General features: G+C 40.7%; 2 pseudogenes; both read left to right on the top strand.

Moving 5' to 3' along the window:
* Positions 1-1578: 1578 nt before the first annotated feature.
* Positions 1579-4391, top strand: LOC127779951 (uncharacterized; annotated as a pseudogene).
* Positions 4392-7211: 2820 nt separating this feature from the next.
* LOC127779857 (uncharacterized) lies at positions 7212-14214 on the top strand (annotated as a pseudogene).
* The last annotated feature ends 1174 nt before the right edge of the window (positions 14215-15388 follow it).

Genomic DNA, 15388 nt, shown 5'->3' with positions numbered 1-15388 from the left:
TACCATGCTCAGCTTAGCATTCAGTTCGTCATCATCTGGGGCAGTACCATGTCGACTCTGGAAGATACAGATCTTCTCGAGCACCAGTCCTCCTTCGGCGATGGAATTGATGAACGCTATCTCAGAATTCTTCCAGGAGAACCCATGGAACACTACCTTCTTGATGCTGGATCTGACACATTCAGCTGAATTGATCTCTTCCCGGAACTCAAAATCATCAAGCTGGGTAGACTGAGGATCTTCGATAGGCTGCCAAATTAACCAGTGTTCATATTATAATATATCAAGCACTGAATTTTTGTTCGATCTGACTGAGGCAAATTCAAGCAAGACAAATTGAATTTGATGTGTTAATGTTCAAGGAATTGCAAAACCCTTTAGCTATGGCATTAAGGTTCACTGTTTTGTCACACTTAGGCTGGATAGAAAATGTTATTGAAACCCATGATATTATTTTATCAGCCACAGTGCCGCGGGATGAAGGGTGTTAATTTGTTCCCACCCACCTCAGTTTAAATTTATTTAGAGTAAATAGCAGCAGATCTTTTTTTGTGGGGAAATAGCAGAAGATTTGTGTTTAATGGAAAATAAATAAATGTTTCAAGGTTCGGATAGTTCCAATATTTATCTGACATAAGTAGTAGACTGCACACTTGTGGGCTCACATTTGTGTTTGTGTGCTATGAACATGTGTAAGTTTGCCATCCTTAGTTATATATACTCGCACAAAAATAAAGGATTTCAAAACATCAATATGGCCTAACCTATCCAACCATACAAAATGGAAATGGGGGCATGAGTTCAATTTGTTGTGGATTGGATGATGGAAAAACCAGCAAGCAGCAAGCGTAGGCTGTGTTGCCGTAGCGCGCCCTACGGAGTTGTACAAAGTCAGCAACCGTTCTCTCATGCCCTTGCTAAAAAAATCCTATCCAACCAGCCATTTATCCTAATAAGCCCAATTATTGTTGACCTGCAGTAGTAAGGGGAAACCAAGATAATGGTGCTTATTAGCGTAAGGAAAATCGACGACTTTATGCTTAATAGGTTACTAGTACATGCTGTGCTTTTTTCCCCACATCACTGAGCTTGTGTCCTTTATTCAAAATATTCCTTTCTAAACTCAAACTTAATAGCTTTGTGCATCCTCTATATATATATATATATATATATATATATATATATATATATATGCAAAATGGCTGAGACATAATCATATCTCGTATTAATAAAAATGCACCATACATAATTATTCATGAACGGGTGCATAAATACAAATGTTAAAATGGCTTGGACGGTTGGACCAGGTGACATACTGAAAAAAAAAAGATATGTGTAGAGCAGAGAACAGGAAGATAGGACATTCTATCACCAAGATCCTAGAAAAATTTTTAAAAAATCCCCTTTGTGCTAGGCTGATATTGTGTACTTCACATACTTTTTTTTGCCTTGGCCTCATATCTCCGCATTATTTGTTGTCAAAGAACCATCAGGAGTCAGGGCCTTAGAAAACATCCACAGTCTCGCATCGCAACCATGGATTTGGGAGGCGATCAATGGCCTCGACCTCAAGCTTCCATGGGGGTGATGGTTTGGAAGGCTAGAAAAACTGCTATAAGATTTGTTCAGCCTAACATGGCGCAAGTTAGGGGCAGGGGCAGCCTCATGAGGTGAGGGCTACGGCTGACCCTACGGCTGACCCTACTTCCACTGTGGCCCACCACATTGTCGGCTCAACGGCACGGAACCCTAGCATTGTTCTCATTTCTGATGCAACTCATCTTTGCTCTCTTGTTCCTTCATCGTTGTTTACCTATTCCCTCTCACAGTGTGCCGCTCTCCTCTCGCTGTCGGCCGCCGCCGATCATATGGAGCACAACAAGTGCATCCATGAAATCCTTGCCTACCTTCCGCCGCCGCCAGCCTCCACCAACACCACTTCCCCATCTGATAGAACCGGCATCAGCCAGCTCCCACCCGAGCTCCTCGCGACCTTGTGTCCCACCTGCCTGCCGCCAATGGTGCTCTCCCATCCCTAGGCTTGGATCTAGGGATTTGTGCCCCTCGTCCTCGATGACGCACTGTTTTGTCCCCTAGTGGGCCACGTCGCCAAGGGCTTCCAAAAACACTCTACAGTGGTGAAAACAGTGTTGCGCGCCACCGACTCCCACCCAGGCCCCTTCCACTCCGTCCAACTCACCGTCACCAGCTTCAACCGCCACGACAGCCTCAGGTATAGGATCCGTGCCTTGGAACGCAATGACAACGTCTAGGATCTCGTCATTGTGCACCTCAGTGGCATGTGCTGTGCCGCCACCCTCCCGCCCAAGATCCTCACCTGCACCTCCATGGTGTGCCACACTGTCGCGCTCTTTGGCCAACCACCGTAAAAGTTGATCCTGAGGGCCAGCAAAGCCGTCTTCCTGTCGAGCCTGTGGGAGCTCATCTTGTGCGAGGGCTACACTCAAGCTAATGACTTTGACCGGTTGCTCGTCAGCTGCCCTAAGATTGAGCTGCTCTCGTTGATCAACCCCAATGACATGCCCTTTTCCATGGACATCCTGAGCCCCACCATGAAAAGCTTGGTTCTCTCTATGGTCCATATGAAGGAGCTCAACTTCCTGGAAGCTCCATCCCTTGAGCGTGCCATCATCTGGAGACCAATCATAGTCATAAGTCCCTACATATCTGTGAACAAGATCGCCAACATGCACCCATCCTTTGAGCAGGTACCTTGGCACCAGTATCCATGTGCTCCAGATCGGAAGAACTATCATAAAGGTACATGTTGGAAACAACCATCCAAATGTTTAACGAAAGTTACATATACGTGTGTTTAATGAAAAGGTTAATTGCTGGAATTATGTTGAGAACAAAACCATCCAAATGTTTATTCAATGCCACTATTTTTTACTCAGTTAGCTAGGCTAAATTGAAAGTGTCGACGACACAATGGTGGGTACTCATGTGTTTGTTGCACCCACATTTCTTTGGAATAAATACCCACACGAGCTTTTTTTTAATGAAAAAAGTTTTGAGATTTGGAATGTTCCATTTTTATATGTGGCATGGTCCGCACTCTTGCTCACTTATGTAGTGTGAAAAGGGTATTTGTGAGTAATAATATCGATCACACAATCTTTACATACATCAAAAGTTTGTAAGTACAGAGCAAAAAATGATCACATGATTAAATATAGATAATATATAGTTTTTTTCATTGAGAAACATCACATGTGAATCCTTAGTGTTATGTCCTCTATATGCTATTAAAGGGCAAAATGTTGAATTGGGTTTGATATGGACTATCTACAGTGAGGTCAGCATAAACCTTCTGTCTTGAATCACATTTACTATTTTATCTTCATTTATGTATGCTAAATATTTGTTTCAGGGAACTAATAAATGGCAAAACATCTCAATGTTGCTTTTATATTCAATGCAATTATTTTTTACTGACTTAGCTAGGCTGAATTGAAAGTGTCAATGACACAATGGTGGGTACTAGCTAGGGGTGTTTGTTCCACCCACATTTATTTGGAGAAATACCCACACGGGCGTTACTAATAAAAAAGTGTCGAGGTGTGGAATGTTCCATTTTTTACGCGACGTGGTTCACACTCTCGCTAGCTACTGTACTGTGAAAAGGGAATTTTTAAGCCATTTAATACTAAGGATATATTTATTGGGAGTACATGCATGCCTGGGTTTGGGAAATTCCTTTTATTATTTGAACTGTGTACTTGGTGCACACTAGTTCGCTAGTGTTTGTGTTTGTGTGGTGTGAACATGTGTAAGTTCATCATCCTTAGTTATACTCCCATGGAAACAAAAGACCAGAAAACTCAACCTGTCAACAATATGTTCACTAATGCACCCGCCCAACAGCGAGAGCAACCTAATCAACCTGTCCAAAGCAATTCCTAGTGTCAAGACCCAAGCTATAAAACTAACGTTTGGATCAAAAGAGCAAGAGAATAAGCTTCAGTCCTTACTGAAGCTATTTTCAAATGTCAATACTCTATACGTGATGGCGATTCATGCATACTATCTCTACTTGCAAATTAGAGATTAGAGCTATATCTCATTTACTTGATCTATTTATGTTAATTGCTGCTTGAATTGATCTTCATATATTATGCATTACTTTTGCAGTCTATGATCCTCCTTGTCCATCGTCATCTTGTGTTTTCCCTGATAAGCATCTTGTGTTTTCCATTTTATGCGTCTGCTCACAACTTACAAAGTTCATGTTCTACAATCTACATGGAGTGGTTCTCAGTGATCTTGCATTCATTAAAGCCGTCATGGGAACAACTAGATTGCTAAAGGAGATGTGTCTTTTCCCATCCCATGAAATCTTCTTTTATCGGTTTTGGCCCACCCGCTAAGAATGAGACTATTCTGAGAAACTATTTGTCTAAGTCTGACTTTAGTTGAGCCAGTGATGCGGCGAAGTTGGAAGTACTTCCCTATGACAATGTCAAATTGAAACAAAAGGCAGTTTCTGATCCAGCTTGTGATGACCCCTTCAATTACAACCTCTTTTTTTAAAAAAAATGGATCTGTCATGTCTTGTATTGATTGTCATATCTTAAACTTACACTATGCCGAATACTTCGATGTATCCCTGTTGCAAATATTATCACTAAGAACAGATTTTTTGTGGCTGATTTCTGTTATACGGTAAAATTTTTATTTTCCCCGTCTTACAACCCTAGTCTCCTCCGCTCCGTCCAAATACATATATGGCTGCAGCCTGCAGGCTGGCTTGCTGTGCTAACAACTAACAAGGAACACGGGCATAGTTGTGTACTCGGAGACTGAAAAGAATGCTAGGATTTTCTTACTAAGTAATATATGCTTGTTTGATTGAAGTTCAAAACCTCCAATTAAATTCATACTATCCTACAAACAGATGGCAGCAACAGGGGCACTACGAAAGAATTGATTGTGGCTTATATATACTACTTGGACGAACCTACGGCTCGGACGCCCGATCGGCTAGGAGCAAAATCGAGCGCTGACAGCAGCATGACGTCAGCGTCCGATTTACGTGCAAAACTACTTTAAACTGATTTTTCTCCTAAATTACTTATCCAAATCATGATCCGATTGTACCGCTAAACTCGTTGCAATTAAATCTTCAAAACTAGACCACACATGGATATATTTCGACCGAAAAAAATTAGCTTATTATTGAATTATTTTTAAATGTTGCACGATGTTCCACCGGGTATATCGGAATTGTTTCACTAAGTAGATCGAAAATGTTTCACTCGTTTAAATTGGGTGTTGTTTCACCTTATATAAAAACAATGTTTCAGCAAATAGCGAAAGAATATATGTTTCAGTTCACTGCAACATTAAATCTGTACATAGTGAAACATTGTTAGTATACTAGGTAAAACATTTTTCGGTGTAACAAAAAATAAACCAAATTCCCTTAATAGGGGATTTCCAAAATATGTGGGTTTTTTTGTTGCAATGGAATGTTTTGTTCACTGCAACATTAGATCTATACATAGTGAAACATTGTGAGTACACTATGTGAAACATTTTTTGTGGAATAAAAAATAAACCAAATTCCCTTAATAGAAAGTTTCCAAAATATGTGGGTTTTTTGTTGCAAAAGAGTATTTTAATTCACCGCAACATTAGATCTATAAATAGTGAAACATTGTAATTACACTAGGTGAAACATCTTTTGTGGAAAAAAAGGAGAGAGAGAAGTGAGTGGGCCTAATAGGTGTGCGTGTGGGGGGAGGGGCGCGCGGGGGAGCGCCCGATCCGGCTCCCCCCGCGCCAGACGCCCCGACTCTAATCATTCTTGATACTACTTGGATATGCTATTTCTAAGAAAACCAAGGATTACAAGAAATGCGAAAACAAGCTCAAATCAATGATTGCAATTCCGGAACAAAATTTTGGAAATTTCCGAAATTACCTGTAATCCCCCCCAAGCACATATCTTGACCGATATTTTTTGGTTTTTTTCAATTTTTTGTGAATTTGGTCAAATTTGATTAAAATTCATTTAAAATTCGTTAAAGTTTCAAAAACTTTCAACCAAAAAACGTACCGAAATTTCGGTTCTTTCGACAAAAATCATTGTTTCGAGATTGCTAACCCTGGCTCAGATGGGCTCATTGGTAGGGATGAAAACGGATCGGAAACGGACGGAAACTAGCTTTATCATATTCGTTTTCATATTTTTTTTCGGAATCGGAATCGGAATCGAAAACTCGGATACGGAAATGAAATCGAATATTATCGAATACAGATACGGAGCGAATACGGTAGCGAATATTTACCGGTATATAAAAAGCTCCTCAAATTGAGTTTTTCTAATAAGGAAGAGATATCACTTATTATTTTAGTCCAATATCTCCAACATTTATATCGTCAATTTTGTAGACGGTCTCACAACCGCATGTAAAAATCGATTTTCATGGTTGTTCCTGTAAGAGATCCATATGTAAATATGATTATCATTTTCTATTCTCAAGACATTTTACTAGATGAATAACCTACTTGACATTGTATAAATTGGAGATGTTATTTATTTTACTTCACATCTTCGAAACTTGTAATATTTTTTTTATGCTTTAAATGCTTTCAAATACAAATGTTATAAACTACAAAGTGGTAAATCCCGTTGAGCTCTACAACTTTGATATGGAACACATCTCTATCAGATGTCGTTTGAATTGTAGATCTGAGATTATGTAAAAATTAGTATGGTATATTATAATGAATATTTAGACCCCTAAATGACCTCAAATAATAAAATAGTCAATAAGAAAGTTGTAGATCTCATCGAGCTCTACAATTTTGATTCAAAGTTTGTCTTCATATGATTCCGTATGAAAAAGTTATGTATATATACGTGTTTTTTCTAAAATTTGCTCAATGTCTGCGGATATCCGAAAATAATTCCGGATAGTTTCCGACCGTTTTCTGATTCCGACGGATATTACCCTTACTGTATTCGTTTTCGTTTCCGAGAAAAAAAAATCCGAATTCGTATCCGAATCCAAGAATTTCCAGATAGTTCCGACCAAAACTATCCGAATCCAAAAAATAGTCCGGACGGACGGAAACTATCCAAACCAGTTTCATCCTTACTCATTGGCACATAGAGAAGAAAGAATTCCTTCTTGTGTATCAAAGAACCATCTGAAGTCTTTCAGCCATGGATATGGGAAGCGATGGGCATCGACCTCTCGAGGTTCCGCGCGCAGAAGGGGTTTGGAAGGGCAGGGGAAAAAAAAACTGCTTTAAGATTCGTACGGTCGATCTGACGTGGCGCAAATCGGGGGCGGGGCGGCGTCACGAAGCAAACCTACGGGCGTCCGACCCTACTTCCGCGGGGGCCCACCACGAGCGCGCTGTCGGCCCAAAAAGCACGGAAACCCTAGTCGCACTCGCACTTCGCTCTCTCGCTCCCTCGTCGCTGTCTGTTTCCCCCCATTTGTCGCCGCCGGCCGCCGCCGATCACCATGGACCACAACCAGCGCCTCCGCGAGATCCAGCAACACCTCCGCTGGCCCACCCGACGGCGCCGGCGCCGGCGCGGTATTAACCCCCTCCTCGAGCTCGCGCGCGCGCGACGGCGACCGCATCAGCCAGCTCCCGGCGGAGCTCCTCCAGGACGTCGTGTCCCGTCTGCCGGCCGCCGACGGCGCCCGCACCACGGCGCTGTCCCGCCCCTGGGCCCGGATCTGGGGCTTCGTGCCCCTCGTCCTCGACGACGCCCTCTTCGTGATCCCCACCACGCCCCAAGCCGGCGCCGGCGCCGGCGCCGTCACCGGGCGGATCAGCTCCAGATCGCACCACGCCACGGTGGTGGTGGACAAGATGTCGCGCGCCATCGACTCCCACCCGGGCCCCTTCCGCAGCGTCCGGCTCACAAGCACCAACTTCCACCGCCACGACCGCCTCGGCCACTGGATCCGCGCCATGGGACGCAAGGGCGGCGTCGAGGATCTCGTCCTCGTCCACCCCGGCGGCGTGGCCCGCGCCGTCACCCTCCCGCCCGAGGTCCTCACCTGCACCTCCATGGTGCGCCTCGCCGTCGCGCGCTGCGGCCTGCCCCCGTACGCCGACGTCGACCTGCCGAGACTGCGGGAGCTCGTCCTATGCGAGGGCCACTTCCGGGCGGCCAACGAGCTGGGCCGGATGCTCGTCGGCTGCCCTAAGCTCGAGTCGCTCACGCTGATCAACCCCAACGACATGCCCTATTCGGCCATGGAAGTCGTGAGCTCCACCATGAAAATCTTGGTCCTCTGCATTTTCCACACCAAGGTGCTCGACTTGCTGGACGCTCCGTCCCTTGAGCGTCTCATCATCTGGAGGCCGATGTTAGTGATGAGTCCTTACACGTTCATGATCAAGATCACCCGCGCACCCATCCTTCGAGCGATCGGGTATCTTGACACCATTCTGCATGTGGTCCAGATCGGAGGAACTATCATAGAGGTATATGGAATATGGATATATATTAGATTATGCTCTATCTATATATTATCTTACATCAAATTTGATCAGTGTATGTTTTTATGAGTAAAATGCTCATTTTCTAGGCTAATCTTTATATTCTTTTTTGGTTTACTGCATGTGGTATGTAGGCTAGGACGAAGATCAGCCCGTCTTTAACGATCCCTAGTGTCGAGACCCTGGCTATGAAACTATCGTTTTGATCAAAAGAGCAAGAGAATAGGCTTTTGTCCTTTCTGAAGATATTTCCAAATGTCAAGACTCTATATGTGATGGTAATTCATGCATACCTATCTCTACTTGCATACTAGACATTAGTGTTGTATTTCATTTACTTGATCCATTTATGTTATTGATGCGTGAATTGATCGTAATATATATATATTGCATTAATTTTGCAGTCACATCCTCCTTGTACATCATCTTGTGTTTTCCATGATGAGCGTGATGTAGATTTCTGGATGAAGAACCTTGGATCCATTTTATGTGTCCGTTCACAACTTACAAAGTTCACGTTCTATAATCTACATGGAGTGGTTCTCGGTGATCTTCCATTCATTAGAGCAGTCATGGGGACAGCTAGATTGCTAAAGGAGATGCGTCTTTTCCCATGTGACAAAATCTTCTTTAATCGGTTACATGATACACCAGCTGAGAAAGAGACTATTCTGAGGAGCTATTTGTCTAAATCTGAGGTCGGTTGGGCCAGTGATGCAGCGAAGTTGGAGGTACTTCCGTATGACAGTGTCAAATTGAAATACAAGATAGTATCTGATCCAGCTCGTGATGACCCCTTTGATTACGTGGGTTGAGTGGTCTTCCTGCAGCTTCATGTAACCCAAAGATTCATGCAACTATGGTGGTGTATTATCTCGTTCTATTGGGTTGTTCAAGTGTCCATGTAATAAATATGCTTTTAGAAGCATTGCAGAATTAAGTTGAATTTCCTCTTTGTTTGATCTTGAAAAGGTTCAAACTTTATTGATATGCAACAAACTCTTTTAAAAAAAATGGATATGTGATTTCTTGTATTGATTGTCATATCTTAAACTTACACTATGACGTCTACTACCAGTATATCCCAGTTGTAAATATTATCTCTGGTAAGCTAGGAAGTAGTTGTAAATATTATCTCCGGTAAGCTAGGAAGTAGGAACAGAGTTTTTGTGGTTGATTTCTATTGTACTGCAAAATTATCCAATTAAGAGGTCATTCTCAAAAGGGAAAAAAATAAAGACGTTTTTATTTGAGGAGGGTGTCACCATACTGTCTAGCCTTTTTCGAGGAGCGGGTTTCCATCGGTTTATAATTTATTGGGCCAATTGATTGATCCGAACGACAAAGATGACTTGATCTAGAATGAAAACTTTGGGTTTGGTTATCAGATCACCTAACATCAATTAGTGGAAGCTAGCTTGGACAAACTAAGAGAGATGTCAAATAGAGAAAGTAAGGATAGGAATGAGGAAGTGCCGGGGAAGGAATGATATAGGAGATGAAGGAGAAAGAAGGAAGGACATAGTAATTGTATATTCTCTATATTATTTTGGTTTAGAAGTGAAAAAAAAGGAGAAAGAAGAGGAATAAAATTAAATTTCCCATGTATAAGTAATAAAAACAATGGCTACAAGAGCGGCCTTTTGTAGCATCCAAAATCAATACGAGTTATAAAATGGATTGGCCCAGAATATCGACGTATTAATTGATTGATTTCTACTGAAATTACCAACTATTTGGTGATATACAAATATGTGGAAACGAAAGTAACTAAAGTTCAAATGTATATATACGGCAAAGCACAATTTATTTCTTCGCATATGTTTGAAATCTATAGGAAAACACACACGATATTCAAACAAGAAACAAAAGAATGAAAATGTAGAGCAATTTTGTGTCCCGAACAGCTAGTGTAGCTTTTCTAGTTTTCTTCACTACTTATTCATTTCGATGAGAACGATTTCTTAGTTACATGAAGTAATGGACCAATATGCAACTAATTGAGCTAGAGTATATGAAGGCTTAAGTGCAACAGCGACAACATACATGTACTCTTGCTGAATCTAACACATTGTGTCATGACCTCGGCAAGGATCTTCAACCTCAGCATGGGCACCAATACCGCACCTTCATTGTGGGGCACCGTCCTCTTCAAGCAAGCACTCAATATCATAATACTCCTAAGTCCTAATAGCAAGAATAATAAAGGAACAAAACAACAAAATAAATTAAGGATTCGTATAATTAATGTTATGTTATCGCTATGATCATGCACCCCACTCAACATTTATAAAAATTAATTGAACTCAACAGGGAACTTTGATGAATGAAACAGCCTTACGCCCTTACACCTCCACTCCTATAGTCCTATGCCAAAATATATATGCACAATACAGTGCATATAAGAGAGTGTTGAGCTAGAGTTTAGCTCCACAAAATTTACAAGGTGAGAGTGAAGCAAAGTTGTAGAGCAGGTTCAAGCTAGGCCATTAATTATATGTATCTATAATTATTTTCAGCTCCGCTTCATGCCCTGCTCCACTCCTTAATTTAGCATTTCACATCACTTGGTATTTTGTTTACCTTCAACTCTTACGAGTGGATTAAAGAGCTAAAGCCATGCTAAACAACCCCTAAGTAGTGATGGCGAGTCTTGTCTATCCCCCCCTCCCCCCCCCCCCCCCCCCCACCCTCTCACTCCTCAGTTACCTATATGATCTTTTCCTGGTCCCGTTGGTCCTTCATATGTGATCTCCTTGACTTCCTCACCCCTCCTCTTCCCTGACATATAAATGATAATTACCTGATGTTTTTATTAAGACGAGGAGGGGTGTTGAGCTAGGAACATCTAGTTAAAAAAATAAATTACCACATGGAAACGTCATAGGAAAATACACATATATAGACGTTGATCTGTGTCTATGTCATTAGACAACACCATCAATGCCAGGTAATATAGGGACACCCAAAAAATTGTATCATTTAGACTACAAAAATTTAGCTAGAGTAATTAAGTTATATATATGTCTATATGCATTCACATACGTACAGAACATGCCAGAGAGCGACCCGATCAAATTCTGTCCATATTAATTATCCGTGGACTGCTCTCTGACCTCTGCCTAACAAATACATATTTTGCTTAAAAATAAAAAGCAGTGCAACCAATATACTCACAGAATTAGCCACAATGTACTACAGTGGAAAACTACAGAGCCATAAGACTTTATGCTAAAAATAATAAAAAAAAGTAAGTTAATTATACACATACGTCAGAATTACTGAATCAGTATTCATTTTATATATGAATACTTCTCACTAGTCTGAAAAATTATGGGGTCTTTCATATAGGGAGAAACTGAAGAGAAATAATAATAGTTACCCCTGCTTTGGCTTTCTCCCAAAAGCCGGATCAATATATTTGACCTGTTCTCAAAAAAAAAGAATAATAGTTACTCCCTCTGTCCCACAATACTTGTCTTCTAGGTTGTTTACCATAAATTAAGTTTTGGGAAACAAAGACTATAGTACCTCTAATTTGAATGGAAGTGGGAGGATACTGAGGATATATAGAATGGATAGAAACAAGTAGTACTCTTAATATTAGTATTGTGTAACAAATTTTGAACCCTAGAGAGACAACTATTTTGTGAAGGAGGGAGTATCAAAGTATTTAAAATCCAATATTTATTAATTAATCAACCAGGAAGCTCTATATTTTCATATATCTAGATAGCTCAGATGTCCTCGAAGATTTGGTATTGATCAAATTGATTATCTTACTTGAAAATATTGCTGAAACCTAATATTTTGAATATTCATGGGATGAAGTGATCTTTAATTTTCCTGATTTGGGTGTACCTTCAATTCTTGATTCTGTTGTCTTATGCCTTTGGGCTCAAAGCATAAAATGGTAAAGAGCAATAATTGTGATTACACAATCTATATGTATATCAAGAGTCTGTAAGTACAGAGCAAAAAATGATCACATGATAAAATATAGATCATATGACTTTTTCGTTGAGATCACAATATCGCATATGAAACATTTTGAATACAACTGGCCTATATGGTTAATTAGAGAACAGCAAACTTGAACATGAATAGTCTCTTACAATTACATTATTATGAATTCGACGGAACTGCCTGATATTGTTTACAAGAGAACATTTATATTTAGGCACCACTGGAGCTTAGTTATGTCCCAGGGAAGGACAAGATATCAAGCTGATGTTATTTCTGATATGACATAACCAAAAGGGTCATAAAGAGATAGGTCTGATGCTATCTGGTAGTTCCAAGCATTTTTGCACCTGCACAAACTTGTACCCTGCAATATGAAGAAGACAAATAATGTCAATGATAGTAAATGATTTATGGCATTCCCCAAAGAACTCCCTGCAGAAAGATCCTTCTTAGAAGGGATAATGTAAATCTGTTCCAGCTGATTTGTATTATGTGCAATGAAAGTGAGGAATGCAAGTTCACACTCATCTCCACTGAAATCATCAAATATCACCTTATTGATGCTGGACCGAACACACTAGATAAAGCTGATCTTTCCAGAACTCCAAGTTAATCTTGTTGGTGTGTTCTGACTATTTGCAAAAGGCCACAAAAACCATTGTAAGAAACGTCAAGTCAGTGGGTGGATAGATGGTTTCATTAAAAGTACGTAAAAATTAACTAAACATAATCAAAGTGGGAACACAATTATATTGTCACCTTAACATGCAATATTTTTACGCTAGGGAAACATTTGAGGAAGCCAGGCACCATCTGCTCCTCCTTGCAAACACCAACAAAACGAATAGTTGTTGCACAGACCTTGACACTAGGAACAACAACAGTATATAGAGCACTAGCGTCATGCCACTCTACATTATCAATATGTGAAATTAATTAAACAAAAACACAAAGTCAAATCACCTCTAAATTAATTATATGTGTACACATAAGTTTAGTTTTAGCTGATGATAATCCAAATCAATTAAAGAAACAAAAAAAATGAGAGCTAGAGCTCAATACCTTAATCACAGTATCGCGAATCTATCTGAAGAAAATGATTAGTGGGATTTAGATATCCAATAACCTGGAGCTTAGGCGTGGAGCAGATCTTGATCTTCTTACTGTCCCTCCAGTACAAAGCATCATCCTTTCAAAGGATGAGGCGCTCGAGACATGGAGTGAATACCAACACGAGATCCTCAAATGAGGAGGCCCAATGCAGCAAGCACCGAAGGCAGCGGCAGCGGATGTGCAACCGCAGCAGCCAGCCACATGAGCTACTGATGAGCAAGAGCTTCTCTACCTTTGGGCTGCAGGTCAGCAGGTTCTTGACATCCCACTCATGCAGAATGCAACAATGCAAACAGATCTCCTGGAGCTCACGAAAAGTGTGGGTACAAGGGACGATGTCGGTGTTAGGCAACTGGACGCCACCAAGTTAGACCAGCTTCAGGGAATTGCAATGGAAGAGATCAGCAAGGTACCATCACATCATTTGGGTAGTGCAGGTTGAGGAAGGCGAGCTCCTCAAGGTGCTTGTCAGCAAAAGCCCTAAACCAGCTCCTAAGCGCGTCATCGTGAGACCCCATGCTAATGCAGGTTAAACAGATGATGCTAAAGGGTCCAGGGTGGAAGAACAGGATGCTGGCGACCATGGCTTTCATTCAAGAGCTCGTCGAGGACATGCTCCCCGGCACGTCGGATCTCTGAGAATAGTCGAGCCATGAGAAAATGTGGTGGTGTGAATGGCATCAGTCATGGGGAGGCGGGAGACGATTTCAGAGAGGAGATTGTTGGGGAGATTAGTGATTTTGTCCTCACCACCATTAGTAGAGGTCTAGTCATCTTCATTTGTGTATGCTAAAGATTTGCTTTAGGGAATTACACTACAAGAAAAATGCTTTGTAGAGACATTTTTCTAGTACTATAGAAGCACTTTTCAAGTGCCTTTACAATACTGTAGAGGCATTTAAAAAAAATGTCTAATAAGTGTCTTATGGTGAGTCGTCTCTACAAACAAAGAGACATTTTATAAAATGTTTATAAGATGGTAGAGGCATTTTCTAGAGACATTAAATTGTACCATAAACATATGAAACCAGTCTAAAAAGGGGGAATAAAACAGTTTCCTTGCTTTTGTCAAGCCTCAAGATCTCTTGAATAAATCATTTTTATCTTCAGTGCACTAACCAACTCAACTCCATGTCATTACTTGTATGTTTATGTCTTTAGTTACTTACATTTAGTCTTTTATTATACATTATCATTCTAAGAAGTGTCTCTACATAGTTTAAAATGTCTAAATAAAATGCCTTTATATATCAGGCGCATTTTGAAGTGCCGAAAGAATGCCTCTACAAGATAAAATCTAATAAAATAAGCTGAAAATGTCTCTAGAGTAAAAGTTTTCTAGGCAATTTTTAAAGTGCCTCTACACTATAGAACTCCTGATCTTAGAAGCAATTTGCAAAATGCATCTACAAAAGTGTATCTATATCAGGTTTTTGTTGTAGTGTTAATAGGTGGCAAAATATCTCAATGTTGCTTTTAATGTTAAGGGAATTAAATGGCAAATCACTTGACTGTTCAATTAGCGTGTTCAGGGAATTTAATGGAAAAAACTTCTAACAGATTTAAATGGCTACACCCTCGCTATGACTCCAACTATTGTTCACTATCCTGTCACTTAGGATGGATGGGAATGACAGTGCCAGGGATGAAGGGTGTTTGTTCCCACCCACCTTAGTTTAACCTTTGATGTGCCACATGTCTTATTTATTTAGAGTACCAACATAGATGCATGTCTTGTGAATAGGTTACTGTGAGGTCTTGGAAGCTCAATTTTTGGAATATAGTTTGTGACAACCATCCAAATGTCTCTTCA

Source organism: Oryza glaberrima, chromosome 1 (assembly GCF_000147395.1).
Source record: "Oryza glaberrima chromosome 1, OglaRS2, whole genome shotgun sequence".
Lineage (NCBI taxonomy): Eukaryota > Viridiplantae > Streptophyta > Magnoliopsida > Poales > Poaceae > Oryza > Oryza glaberrima.
The sequence above is the reverse complement of the archived record's forward strand: the minus strand, read 5'-3'. Positions and strand labels throughout refer to the sequence as shown.